The sequence below is a fragment of the Vombatus ursinus genome, unplaced genomic scaffold (assembly GCF_900497805.2).
Source record: "Vombatus ursinus unplaced genomic scaffold, bare-nosed wombat genome assembly UNPS02014785.1, whole genome shotgun sequence".
In the NCBI taxonomy this organism is placed as follows: Eukaryota; Metazoa; Chordata; class Mammalia; order Diprotodontia; family Vombatidae; genus Vombatus; species Vombatus ursinus.
Window position 1 is genome coordinate 14,792,011 of NW_020954563.1, and position 13,416 is coordinate 14,805,426.

The following is a 13,416-nucleotide window of genomic DNA, read 5'->3' on the forward strand; positions in this document are numbered from 1 at the left end:
GTGTGTGTGTGTGTGTGTGTGTGTGTGTGTGTGTGTGTGTGTGTGTGTGCGCGCGCGTGCGTGTGCGTGCGTGCGTGTGCGTGTGCGTGTGCGCGCGCGCTGAAAATGCTCATCCCTGTCTTACTACTGAATGCTATTATAGCTAGGTAGGGTGGAAGAGGAACTTTTTTTGTGCCTGCTATCAATTTGAAAACAGCAGTTTCCATAACTATGGAATTTCCAGGTAGAATTGCTGACATATAAGCCCCCTTTCCCCTCCCACCTCCCCCCAGCACTTATTCCTTTTGGTACCATTATTAGCTTCTGGAGGGTGGAGTTTTAATCCCTCTCTCGAGCTAGATTTGGAGGCTTTATACTATCTATTCTGCCTTGTTTAACCAAATCTTCTTAGAAAAGAAATATGTCAACTGTCTGTAACTATCTAATGCTCAGACTATAGGCCTTTTGCCTCCAGGACCCAACCAGGACCTGTAATGCTGAATCTCATGTGGAACATAGTTCACTTTCCGTGGGGTGAGCAGTCTCTGCAAAACTGTTTCCAATGTTGAAATGTAGGAAAGTGCTTTGCTTCATTCGCTCTCTGAGAAAACCATGCCTTAGGGCTTTGTAAACCTGAATCCTTTTGATTCTCGGAAAAATCTCTCCCTTATCTCTGTCCACTGTCTTGTCATCTACACTCTTCACTTTTTCCCTTTTCTCCCTTTCCATTTTGCCCTTTGAAGATTCCTTTCTATTGATAGCAAACTTCCTTTCATTTTAGACCTCTTCTCATATCCTTCTTAACTCTTGCACTCAAGGAAACTTCTGGGCCATGCAGACACCTTCATACATTTAGGAAATGTTTAACAAATTTAATTTCAAAAAATTTAATAAAATAGAAATACTATACAACATAGATAACGTTAATTTGTGGTTTCCAAGTCAGCATGCAGACTGCAGGGGAAGAGGCTGAATTGGCCCCCTTCCCTGGCTCCTACTGGACCAGGAGGAAGAATAAATATACAGACAGTTCTTTCTTTTCGAAAATTCAACTCTACATAAAGATTATGAAAGAAATCTGCACCCCACAAAAATGATCTGTTTTAACTTTGTTACTGTGTATTCTTCTACAAAAAATCCCCAAAGAAAAGGACCCTAAAAAAAAATCCCTCCAGGTGAAAGCAGAATGGAAGGTCAAGGGCTTGGCTTGAGACCTCGGGGTTGTGATAAAGGAGACCTTTCCCTTGAACATCACACTCACCCTTGTCTATGCCCCATGTGCATGTGTCTGGTCCCAACACGTCTGGTGCACACCGCTGTGTGCTCTCTCCCACCCCCCACCTTGGTTCTTGTCAGTCCCCCATTTGGCTGGCCCTGTTCCAAGTGTTCCTCTTCCTGCTCTTCTCTATCCCTGGTCTCCACATGTCCTTGAACTACATGCCAGCCTCCTTCCTACCTCACTCCCTTCCCCATGTCTGCTGGTAAATTCGAATTACATAAAAATCACTTTATGTAGAGGTCGGCAGAATTGTCCACTTATGTAAAGCTGGAACTATCTGTACTTCTTACTTTTTGGTGCCTCTTCCAGAGCCTCATTCTGTCACTTAGGAACCTATCCTTTTTAGGTTCATGAATTTCTGTCACATCAGCTTAGCCCAGTGCCTGGAATATAGTAGGTGCCTAATAAATGTTTATTGACTGACTGAATGACTCTATCTAGATCCTTGGGTGTAGTCATCTAGCCTTCATGTCATTTTCGTTTTCTTAGAGTTCAGTACTTGGTTGACACTCTTTCTCAGTGCTTGTACCCACTTGAAATGTATACTCTGTCCCCTCAAAAACCCTTGGGCATTCTTCTCTCCACTATCTCTTGATGATCTTATAAATGCCCATGGGTTAAATTATAATCTCTACAAAGATGGCTCCCAGATAGATCTCTATTAGCTGTGGTTTCTTTCTTAGTTCCAGTCTCAAGACACAAATCACTGATTTGGCATTTTGAATTAGATGTACTATATGCATCTCAAGCTCAACATATTCAAAACACAATTATCTTTCTTTCTTTTCTTTTTTTTTTTTTGGGCTAGGCAGTGGGGTTAAGCGACTTGCCCAGGGTCACACACCTAGTAAGTGTCAAGTGTCTGAGGCCAGATTTGAACTCAGGTCCTCCTGACTCCAGGGCCAGTGGTTTATCCACTGTGCCACCTAGCTGCCACATTAAAACTAGGTATTTCTTTTCCTTCCTTTCCTTCCTTTCCTTCCTTTCCTTCCTTTTGCAGTGGGGTTAAGTGAGTTGCCCAGGGTCACACAACTAGTAAGTGTCAAGTGTCAAGAGGCCACATTTGAACTCATGTCCTCCTGATTCCAGGGCTGGTGCTGTGTCCACTGTGCCACCTAGCTGCCCCCACAGTTCTCTTTCATCCAAAATCCATTCTACCTAACTTTCCATTTTTGTTGAAGGCACTGTCATTGTCATTATCTTTCACGGGTCTTCTGCTCACATCTACTACCCTTGTTCAGGTCCTTATTACCTGTCTTGTGGATTATTGTAGTAGCCTCCCAATTGGTCTTCACCTTAAACTGCTTCTTAATCTAATTCATCCTTTATGTAATTGCCAGTGATTTTCCTAAAGCTCAGGTCTGACTATATTACTTTTCTGGGCTTCCCCCCGCCCAAACCTCCTGCCGTTGCTCTCTGTGATCCTCTAGGGTCAAATTTAAACTCCTCTTTGGCATTTAAAGCTATTCACATTTCATCCTTAGTAAATTTTATTCCCACATTCTGTGCTGCAGTTAAACTGTCCTTGCCATTTTTCTCCTGGAACATTGAACCTCCCATTTTTGTGCCTTAACAGTGGCTATCCATTCTGCCTGAAGTGTGCTCCATCCTCACCTCTGCCCCTTGGAATCCCTAGTTTCCTTCAAAACCCAGCTCATAGGGCACCTTTTACATGAGGCTTTTAAATGACATCACCCTCAGTTGCTACTGTCTTTTCCCCTAAAGTTACCTTTGTAAATACCTACATGCATACATGTTTCCCCATTAGGGTGTAAGTTTCTGAAGGTCAAAGCATATCTTGCTTTTATCTTTTGTGTCTCAGGCACCATGCCTAATCTAGTAGGAGCTTAATAAATGCTTATTGATTGATTGATCTCTCTGACTCCATTTTTTCCTCTCTCCAAGCTATCCTCTACAGTTGTCAAAGTGCTGTTCATAAAGCACAGAACATGTCCATCCTCTACTGGATGTGAGCTCCACTGGTTCATTCTTATTGCCAGGATGTATTACAGATTCTTCTGTTTAACATTAAAACTCTGCAGTGTGGTTCCAACTTAACCTTTTTACACTTTTTGCATATTTTTCCTTTTCCCACACTCTATGGTCCAGCCAAACTGGCTGACCCTCACACATGACATTTGATCTCTAAACTTTGAATAGGCTATGCCTCGCGCTTGTAATATGCTCTTTCCTCGCTTCAGGTTCTGAGAATCTCCAACTTCTTTCAAAGTTCAGCTTAAGTGCAGTCTCCTAAATTAGACCTTTCTTGAGACCTTCCAGCTTTATAGGGCTTTTCCCTCAAAATTACCTTTTATTTACTTTGTATGTTGTATCTACTTATATATTCTACTAATAGAATGGAAGCTTCTTGAGAGCAGAGACCATTTCATCCTTGTATCTACAATGCTAAATATAATGCCCGGAACATTATAGGCACTTAATAAATGCTCATTGATTGATGGAGCTATCCACTGGCACTTTCTTTGATGCCTGCAAAGATAAGATACCTGAATCTTACCCATTCTTAAAAATAATTTAATTGACTGACCCTCAATTCATCATCCTATATTGCCTCCATTTTACAGATAAACTAGAAAAGTACATCTACACAGATTGATTTGACCTTTTTACCTCACACTTGTTTCATAACCCTTCGTAGTCTGAGTTTTCACCCCACCACTGACTTCTCTAAAGTTGCTTTAAAAAAATATATATATTTCCTACTGGCTCCCCACCTCCCCATTCCCTAAGGCTCTCCCTTATAATAATGAATTTAAAAAGAGGGGGGCTCCTAAGTGGTACAGTGGCTAGAGCTCTGGCCTTGGGGTCAGAAGGACCTGAGTTCAAATCCAGCCTCAGACGTATAATGCTTACTAGCTATGTGAACCTGGGCAAGTCACTTAAACCCTCACCAAAAAAAAAAAAAAAAAAAAATTAGGAAAAAATCATTTTGCACAACTAACCCACATGACCAGAAAACTATGACATATACAGTATTTCAGATCTATGGTCTCAGTTCTGCAAAGGAGTCGATTTTCCTATCTCTTTGGGGCCAAGCTTGGTCGATATAATTTTGAAGAATTCAGTTTTGATTCTTTTGTTGTTTTTTCCATTAGATGACATAGTGTATTTATTGCTGGACTTGTAGTCAGGAAGACTTGAGTTTCAAGGATCACACAGTAAAAGCCTGAGTTCAGATCCTACCTCTGGTTCTTACTAGCTGTGTGACTCCAGACATGTCACTTAGCCTCTGAGCCTGAGTTTCCTTATCTGTAAAATGAATATGACAATTGCACCTACTCCAGAGCATAATGAGAATCAAATGTTGAACACTTGGCAAAACTTAAGGTACCATTGAAATTGTTGGCTGATATTATTGTTCTCATTGTGTCTGTTTTCTTGGTTCTGCTTATTTTCTTTTGCATGAATTCATATAAACCTTTCCCTGCTTGTCTGTATTAATCATGTTCGTTGTTTCTTATAGCACAGTAATATTCCACTATACTCATCTCCCTTAATTTTATCATCTCCCATAGCTACCAGGTTGATGGACAGCTACTTTACTTCCAGTTCTTTGCCACCACAAAAAGTGCGGCTAAATATTTTGGTGTATTTGGGGCCTTTCTAGGTGGTACAATGTATAGAGTGCTGAGCCTGCAGTCATGAAAACCTGATTTCTAATCTAACCTCAGACCACTTATTAGTTGTGTGACCCTGGGCAAATCACTTAACCACTGTTTGCCTCAGTATCCTCAAATGTAAAATGGGGAAAATAATAGTACATACCTTATAGGGTTGTTGTGAGGATCAAATGAGATAATATTTGTAAAAAAAACTCCTTAACTCAGTGTCTGGCACCTACCCAGTAGGTGCTATATAAATGCTTATTTTCTTCCTTTCCCCTCCCTTTTCTTTTTGTCTGATCTTGGAGTATATTCCTAGTAGTGTCATTTCTGGGTTAAAGTTTATTTTATTCATTTTATTTGCATAATTCCAGGTTGCTTTCCAGAATGGTAATACCAGTTCACACCTCCACCAACAGTGTATCTGTCTTTCTACCATCTCCAGCATTGACTGTTTCCATTTTTTTCTGATTCTTGCCAAGCTGCTGGATGTGAGGTTAAACCTTGTAGTTGTTTTTATTTGTTTCTCTTATGATGCCCACAGACTCTTAATTGCTAGATTTATTGAGCTTTCTTCAGTCCTTTTTGATCGCTTGGTGTCTTTTGACACTGTTTAACACTTGTTCTTTCTGGATATTTTGAATATTTTCTTCCCAGTTCATTTCCTGGTTTTCCTACTTGTTTGACTATGCCTTGTTATTTTCATTTACTGGTTCATCATTTGTGTTCCATTCCTTATGCATAGATATGTCCCAAGTCTCTGTGTTGGTCCCTCTTCTCTCTTTCCACTTTTTCTTAGTGTCTCATCTCCTATGGGTTTGGTTTACCATCTCTAAACTGTTCATTTCCAGGCATATATATTCAGTCTTCATCTTTTTCATGAGCTCATGTCTAGTCTTTCATTATCATCTGTTGGATATGTCTACCTGTGTCCCATAAACATCTTAAACTCACAACTTAAAAAAGAACTTATTATCTTTCCCCTTACTCTATCTATTGGCCTTCCCAACTTAAACCTATTTTTATTGAGGGTACCACTGTTAACTCCAGTTATTTTTACCTTATTCTTCCCCTCTCCTATTTAGTTAATTACCAACCTACCTATCTTTGCAAATTTATCATACTTTACTTCCTTTCTTGTACTTCACGTTCCAGCCAAACTGGCTTTCTACTTCTTCCCCAAGCTTGGCATTCTGCCTTTTATCTCAGTGCCTTTAGACAGTTTGTCCCCACGACCTAGCACAGTACCCTGCTTAGTAGGTATTTAATAAATGCTTTTCCACTTGAATTCTTTTCTTCATTTTGCCTTTTAGATTTCTAGGCTTAACTCAGTTACCACTTCCTCAAAGCCTTTCCCATTCTTTCTCCTCCCCTACCCCTTTCTAATACTGTCTCTCAAGTTGCTTTTCAATTTCATGTAAGCTTTTTTTAGGGGCAAGGACTGTTCATTTTTTTTGTTTGTTTTTGCATCCCCAGTACCTACCTATTACAGTGCCTTGCACATATTAGGTGCTTAATAAGCATTAATTGACATGTTGCTTCCCTTCATCCCTTGCAAATTCCAAGGTGTTTCCATCCTCTTTGGTCTTTGCTTAAATCCTTGAATAGTACTTAAATAATTATTGCTAATAATAACTAACATTTATATAGAGCCTATTTTGTGCCAGGTGCTGTGCTAAGTGTTTTACAAATATCTCATTTGAGTTTCACACAACAACCTTGGGAGGTAGGTGCTGTTATTATCCCCATTTTACAGATGAGGAAACTGAGGCAAAAGGTGACTAAGTGACTTGCCCAGAGTCATACAGCTAATAAATGTCTGAGACTTTATCAGAAATTGGGTTTTCTGACTCCAGACTCTGTGGGCTATCATCTGTGCCACCTAGATGCCCATGTATATCTCCTTTATGTTATTCTTTTCTGTTCTGGATTGTACCATAGTTTGCAGTATTGCATATTTCTGCATATTTCCTCCTCCCTTAGATTGCAAGCCCCGTGAGTTCAGTGACCCTGTTTAATTGTCTTTGTATTTCTCCCAGTGTCAAATATATACTTGGTGTTTAATCAGTGGTTGTTGACTCATCTGGACTAAAGGTACAGAAGCTGTAGTTAGGAGTAAAATATTGATTGTTTCAGAGAAAGAAACCAGTAGCTGTAACTGATTTGCTTAGTGGAGTTTAATTTTCAGGCCCCTGTTCCTTCTTCAGCTATTACAGCGGCTTTGACAGGTCTAGTACCTAGAATATCAAGATTTTGAATTATCTTGTTAGTGATTGCTCTTTTGAAGGATAAATGTAGAGAAAATGATAAATAGTATCACAAATTGTGGATTTTCAAGGACATCATCAAAAATGGTACCTGTAAATAGTGAATCTGTCATCCTGGGGTCACCTCTACTATCTACATTTATTCAAAGTCATTTTGGTCCTAACTTCTTATTACTAAAAAGTGTCTGTTGGCATCCAGATTTGATATCTTGTTTTCAAATTGTGGTAATTTTGTCTTTAACCCTAGCTCATGTAATGGTAAATAAGTTGTCATTTTATCAAGCAGTTGGTGTCTAATGTGAAAGCTATCACTTCAAATAAATAATTGCATTTCTGATTTGCTTTCCTGATTAATCTGTATTCTGAATAACCTCTCTGTTTTTCAGATTGGTGATGAAACTGTGGAAATCTTCATTTTATACTGATAATTTAAGAGATTTATACTGGGCTGGTTTCCCCTTAGTACTGCTTAAGTTGATCACTTATCCCCTTTGTCCCTGCTGGTGGCTGTGGGTTAAGGAAGAAGGTTTTTATTTATTTACATGCCCTTAATGTCTGTTTTCAGTCAGTGGTAAATCTATACTGGCCCTCAGAATTGTTACTCTTTGGGTTAAGGATCTTAGCAAACAATCAACTTGTATTTATGTTATAATATATTGCCCTGTGATACAGAAAGTATTATAAAGCAGGAATTTTATTCACATGATAAAAAAACCAAATTAACATTCAGTAAAAAATGGGGGAGTTGGACCAAATAGAGGTGTCAAAGATGTGGTGGTAGATTAAAATGTAATTAGGAAATAGTTAACAAAATAAATAAAAAGATAAAACAGATAATATTAATATGTGGTTTTCTAAGTTAATATGCAACTCACAGTGATCCTTCTCTATGCTTTAGTGTCCCCAGTTTCTCTTTCATTTTGATGTCCTTGGACTAGATGACATCTAAGACTAGATGACATGTTTCAGCTACAAATAAGTGATCTATAGCTTTGTTGATCTAGTTGAGCCTGGAAGTTTTTAGGTGCACCTATAGTCAAGTAAACTTGGAGGACCCTCAGCCCCAACTAGTCCATCCTTCTTTCTAAAGCACAAATAACTGATAAATCATAGTTGAGCTTGTACTAGAATACTTCCAGTGAAAGGGAACTTAGTCTCCCCATGTACCCTATTCTATCTTTGGACAGTCCTGATTATTAGGAATTTTATTTATTCAGGTCAATTCTTTCCTAGCTAGGCCAAGCAGATAAAATATGGCCTCTTTTCTATATGGTAACCCTTCTATTGTTGCTTATATGGCCTGGCCTCCAGCTTTCTCACCATCCTGGTTACTTTCCTCTGAGCATATTCCAGTTTGTCATTGTAAAACAAAAGTCATTACAGGCCTGACCATCCTCATCACCTTCAGCCTTCCTTTTCTGTAGTCAGACACTGACAGAGGAAAGGGAGGGAGCTTAGAATGAGTTGATAGAACCAGAGGGTGCAGTCTTGCTCTTGGATGCTATGCCGTACCCGTTTCCAAACCATTTTCTGTCTGGTGGGAAAAAGTCACCATTTCTGGTCCCTCGTGGATCCCAAAGTATTTGATTCTGTCATTTTTGTGTTGTTGGCTATAGTTTCATCCACTCTGAGGAGAAGATCTGCCTCTTCTTTGTTTCTCTTTTCCACAATATAGTTTAGCTGAAAAAACTTTTTGTTGTTTTTCTACTTTACTTTTTCAGTAGTTTCTATATTTTTAAGGGGTAGAGGAATGGGGCTTCTGATTTCCTTGGGATAAGAAACACCTCAATAAGGAAACTACCTCTACCGATACACCTGTGTACAATCTGTAGTCTTAGAGATTTACCAAGAATAACCAGAGATTAAGTGACTTTCCCCCCAGGGTCACACAGCAAAGCTCAAACATCAAGGTATCAGATTGTGTTCTCTTATCCTAGTTGTTCACTCAGGTGACTAGAATTGTAAAGGGAAAAAAATGCTGACTGTGTGATCCTGGAGAGCAAGTCATTTAATCTCTTGATGCTCTAGGTTAATCTCTAAAACTATAGATTGTACAGAAGGTGTATCGAGGAGGGGAGTTGCTGGTGTTTTACACTAGATGTGGCGCTGCCATCTCTTCCTTTTGGTGTGTCCCTTTTTTCTTTCCTCCCTTCTTCCCTCTCTTCTTCCCTCCTTTATTCCTTCTCTCCTTTTCCTTCTTAAAATTCTTTCTGTAGCTGAAAATTTTGCCTTCCAGTCCTGACCTCCTATTCTGGGTTTTGGAAGAAATGTAACTCCCAGGGTTCCATGTGACTTAGACACCCTCATAAGAAAGCCAATTCAAGCTTTGCCAGGACTATTACATTTGCATTTGCCTTAATATTTTTACTTTAAAAAATATTTCTATTGATATTTTTTGTTTTTACTTTATCTAAATTTCTCCATCTTCCTTTGCTTTTCAGTCTACAGTTTTTTTTTCTTACAGGACAATAATAATCCATTATCTTCATATATTACAACTTGTTTAGCCATTTCCAAGTAGATGGGCATCTCGGTGGTTTCCAGTTAATTGCCACTGCAAAAAGTGCTGATATAAATATTTTGGTTTGTATATAGGGCCTTTTTATCATTGACCTTCTTGGGGTCTTGGTCACAGGGTGTAGACATTTCAGTCATTTTTTTCCAAATAATTCCAGATTGCTTTGCTGAATGCTTGTATCAATTCATAACTCTACCAGTAGTGTATTAGTTAATCTATCTTTTCCTAACCCCTCCAACAGTAACCATTCCTATCATGTTTATTATCTTTGACAGTTTTCTGGGTGTAAAGTAAGAACCTCAGACTTTTTGATTTGAATTTCTTTTATAATTTGTGATTTAGAGCATTCTTTCATATGTTTATTAGTGTTTTGCAGTTCTTTTGAGACTTGATCGTATCTTTGACTACTTATCTTTTTGGGATGGTTTTATGCCTTTGATCCATTTCCTGTCTCTATCATAGAGACACTTCTTTACCTCCTTACATCTTCAAATTATGGGGGGAAAAAGCTTGCTAGCTGTGAAGTCAGTGCCCATTGGGAAAAAGAGGATTCAAAATCATCTAGTATTTATCCAATGTCTACTATGATCTAGGCATCAGAAATATAAAGATAAAAATTAAATAGACTTTATCTTCATGGAGCTTGCATTCCACTGGAAAAAAAACAACAGATATGAGGATAAATATAAAATACAAAATAATTTGGATATGAGGAGGAGAAGACTAAAAACAGGAAGAATCAGGAAAGGACTCCCTGTAGAAGGTGTTATTTGAGCTGAGCCTTGAAGGAAGCTAGGGATTTTAAGTGATAGAAGGGAAATCTTCCAGAGTGGGATGAGAGGTGGTGGCAGGGGGCGAGTATATGTGGAACAGCAAGCCAGGTTGGCTGGAATGTAGAGAGGATAAAGGGATTAGAGTGAAAAGTCTAGAAAGATAGGTGTGAATCAGATCATAAAGGACTTTAATTGCCTCTTAGATCCAAGATGGAGCCACTGGAGTTTATTGAGTACGACAATGATATGGTCAGATATATGCTTTAGCAGCAATATAGAATATGGATTGGAGAAGGGAGAGACTAGAGCAGGAAGATTGATTAGGATTGAAGTAGTCCAGGTGGGAAGTGTTGAGGGCTTGAATTCGTGTTTTGGCTTTGTAAGGGGAGAGAAAGGGGGATGTATTTGCCAGATGCTAGGAAGATATACTTGATATTAATTGACAAATGGTAACTGATTGGATATTGGAGAGAAGGAAAGTGAAGAGTCAAGGATGATTCCAAGGTTGCGTCCCTGGGAGAAGTTCCTGGGAACCTTTCCTTGACGATGGGAAAGATAGAGATATTTTTGACAGAAATAAGCAAGTTCAAAAGATAAGTGGCTTAGGGGAGAAATTATGAGTTTTGTTTTACATGTAACAAGTTTGAAATGCTTATGGGAAATCCAGATAGGGATATCTAGTAGTCAGTTACTGGAGCTCAGGAGAGAGTTCAGGGCTAATGTTGGAAGGAGCTCTGATGCTAGCACTTTCTTAGTTTAGGTTCAATGTTGGGATGAAATGAGGCATTTCTGAGTCATTGAACAGTTAACAAAATAATGTATTTTGCTCTGACATAGCAAGGATATGCAACAAGAATATAGTGGCACTTAGCTTCTCTGGACTTGACTTTCCTCATCTCCATGTAAAGACACTTCTTGTCATCAAGGCAGGACATGGTAAAGGCTATAGTGACTTGCTGTGGTCTTCAGAAATCCACCAACAGGGGGCAGCTAGGTGGCTCAGTAGATAGAGCACCAGCTCTGGATTCAGGAGGACCTGAGTTCAAATCTGGCCTCAGACACATAACACTTACTAGCTGTGTGACCCTGGGCAAGTTACTTAACCCCCATTGCAAAAAAAAAAAAAAAAAAAAAAAATGAAGGGTAGTTAGGTGGCGCAGTGGATAGAGCACCGGCCCTGAAGTCAGGAGGCCCTGAGTTCAAATGCGGCCTCAGACCAAACACTTGACACTTACTAGCTGTGTGACCCTGGGCAAGTCACTTAACCTCAATTGCCTAAAAAAAAAGAAAAAAAGAAAAAGAAATCCACCAACAAAAAATATATACAGGCAATTTTCAGATGAAGAAATTAAAACTATAGTCATATGAAAAAATGCTCTAAATCACTGTTGATTAGAGAAATGCAAATCAAAACAACTCTGAGGTACCACCTCATACCTATTAGATTGGCTAATATGACAAACAATGAAAATGATAATTGTTGGAAAATGAGAATGGAAAATGAGAAAATTGGAACACTAATGCATTGTTGGTGGAGTTGTGAACTAATCCAACTATTCTGGAAAGCAATTTGGAACTATGCCCAAAGGGCTATAAACATGTGTATATCCTTTGTCCCAGCAATACCACTTCTAGGTCTGTATCCCAAAGAGGTCATAAAAATGGGAAAAGCACCCACATGTACAAAAATATTTATAGCAGCTCTTTCTGGAAATTGAGGGGCTGCTCATGAATTGGAAATTGAGGGGATGACCATCAGTTGGGGAATGGCTGATCAAGTTGTGGTATGTGAATGTAATGGAATACTGTTGTGCTATAAGAAATGATGAACAGGCTAACTTCAGAAAAACCTGGAAAGATTTATATGAATTGATGCTGAGTGAAGTGAGCAGAACCAGGAGACAGTTGTACACAGTAATAGCCACATTGTGCGATGACTAATTTTGATAGACTTACCTCCTCTTAGCAATGCACAGATCTAAGACAACTCCAAAAGATTCATGATGGAAAGTGCTATCCACATCCAGAAAAAGAACTATGGAGTCTGAATGCAGATTGAAGCATACTATTTTTTCTTTCTCTCTTTTTTTTTTTGTTTTTTGTTTCTTCTTTCTCCTGGTTCCTCCGATTGGTTCTAATTCTTTTTTTAATTTCAAAAATGTATTTTTATTTATTTCATTAAATATTTTCCAATTATGTATAAATAACTTTTTTAATGGTAATTCTTCTTTATTTTTTTGTTTTCAACATTTACTTCCATAAGATTTTGAGTTCCAAATTTTCACCCCATCTCGCCCCTCCCCCCACCCCAAGATGGCATGCATTCTGAATACCCCTTCCCCTAGTCTACCTTCCCTTCTATCTCTCCCCCGCTTCTCTTATCCCCTTCCCCTTCAGTTTTCCTGTAGGGCAGGATAGATTTCTGTACCCCATTTCCTGTATTTCTTATTTCCCAGTTGCATGTGAAAACATTTTTTTTTTAAACATGTGTTTTTAAAACTTTGGGTTCCAAATTTTATCCCTTCCTCCCTCCCCACCCACCCTCATTGATAAGGCAAACAACTAAATATAGGTTATATATGTGCAGTTATGCAAAACACTTCCATAGTAGACATGCTGTGGAAAAACTAACTTTATTTCCCTTCATCCTATCCCACCCCCCCATTTATTCTATTCTTCCTTTCGACCCTGTCCCTCCTCAGAAGTATTTGCTTTTGATTACCCCCTTTCTCCATCTGCCCTCCTCTCTATCATCCCCCTACTCTCTTGTCCCTTCCCCCCATTTTCCTGTAGAGTAAGACAGATTTCCATACCAGTTGAGTGTGTATGTTATTCCCTCCTTAAGTCAGATCCTATGAGAATAAGATTCACTCATTTCCTCTCGCCTTCGCCCGGTTCCCCTCCACTGTAAGAGCCTTTTCTTTTCTGTTTTTTTTTGTGTGAGATAATTTACCCTGTTCTACTTCTCCCTTTCTCC

The 13,416-nt window shown here is 38.9% G+C and overlaps 1 protein-coding gene across 4 annotated transcripts in view; it reads left to right on the forward strand.

The window, feature by feature from the left end:
- Positions 1-13,416, forward strand: part of UIMC1 (ubiquitin interaction motif containing 1) — a 136,152-nt gene that overhangs the window by 25,765 nt on the left and 96,971 nt on the right. The window lies entirely within an intron of this gene.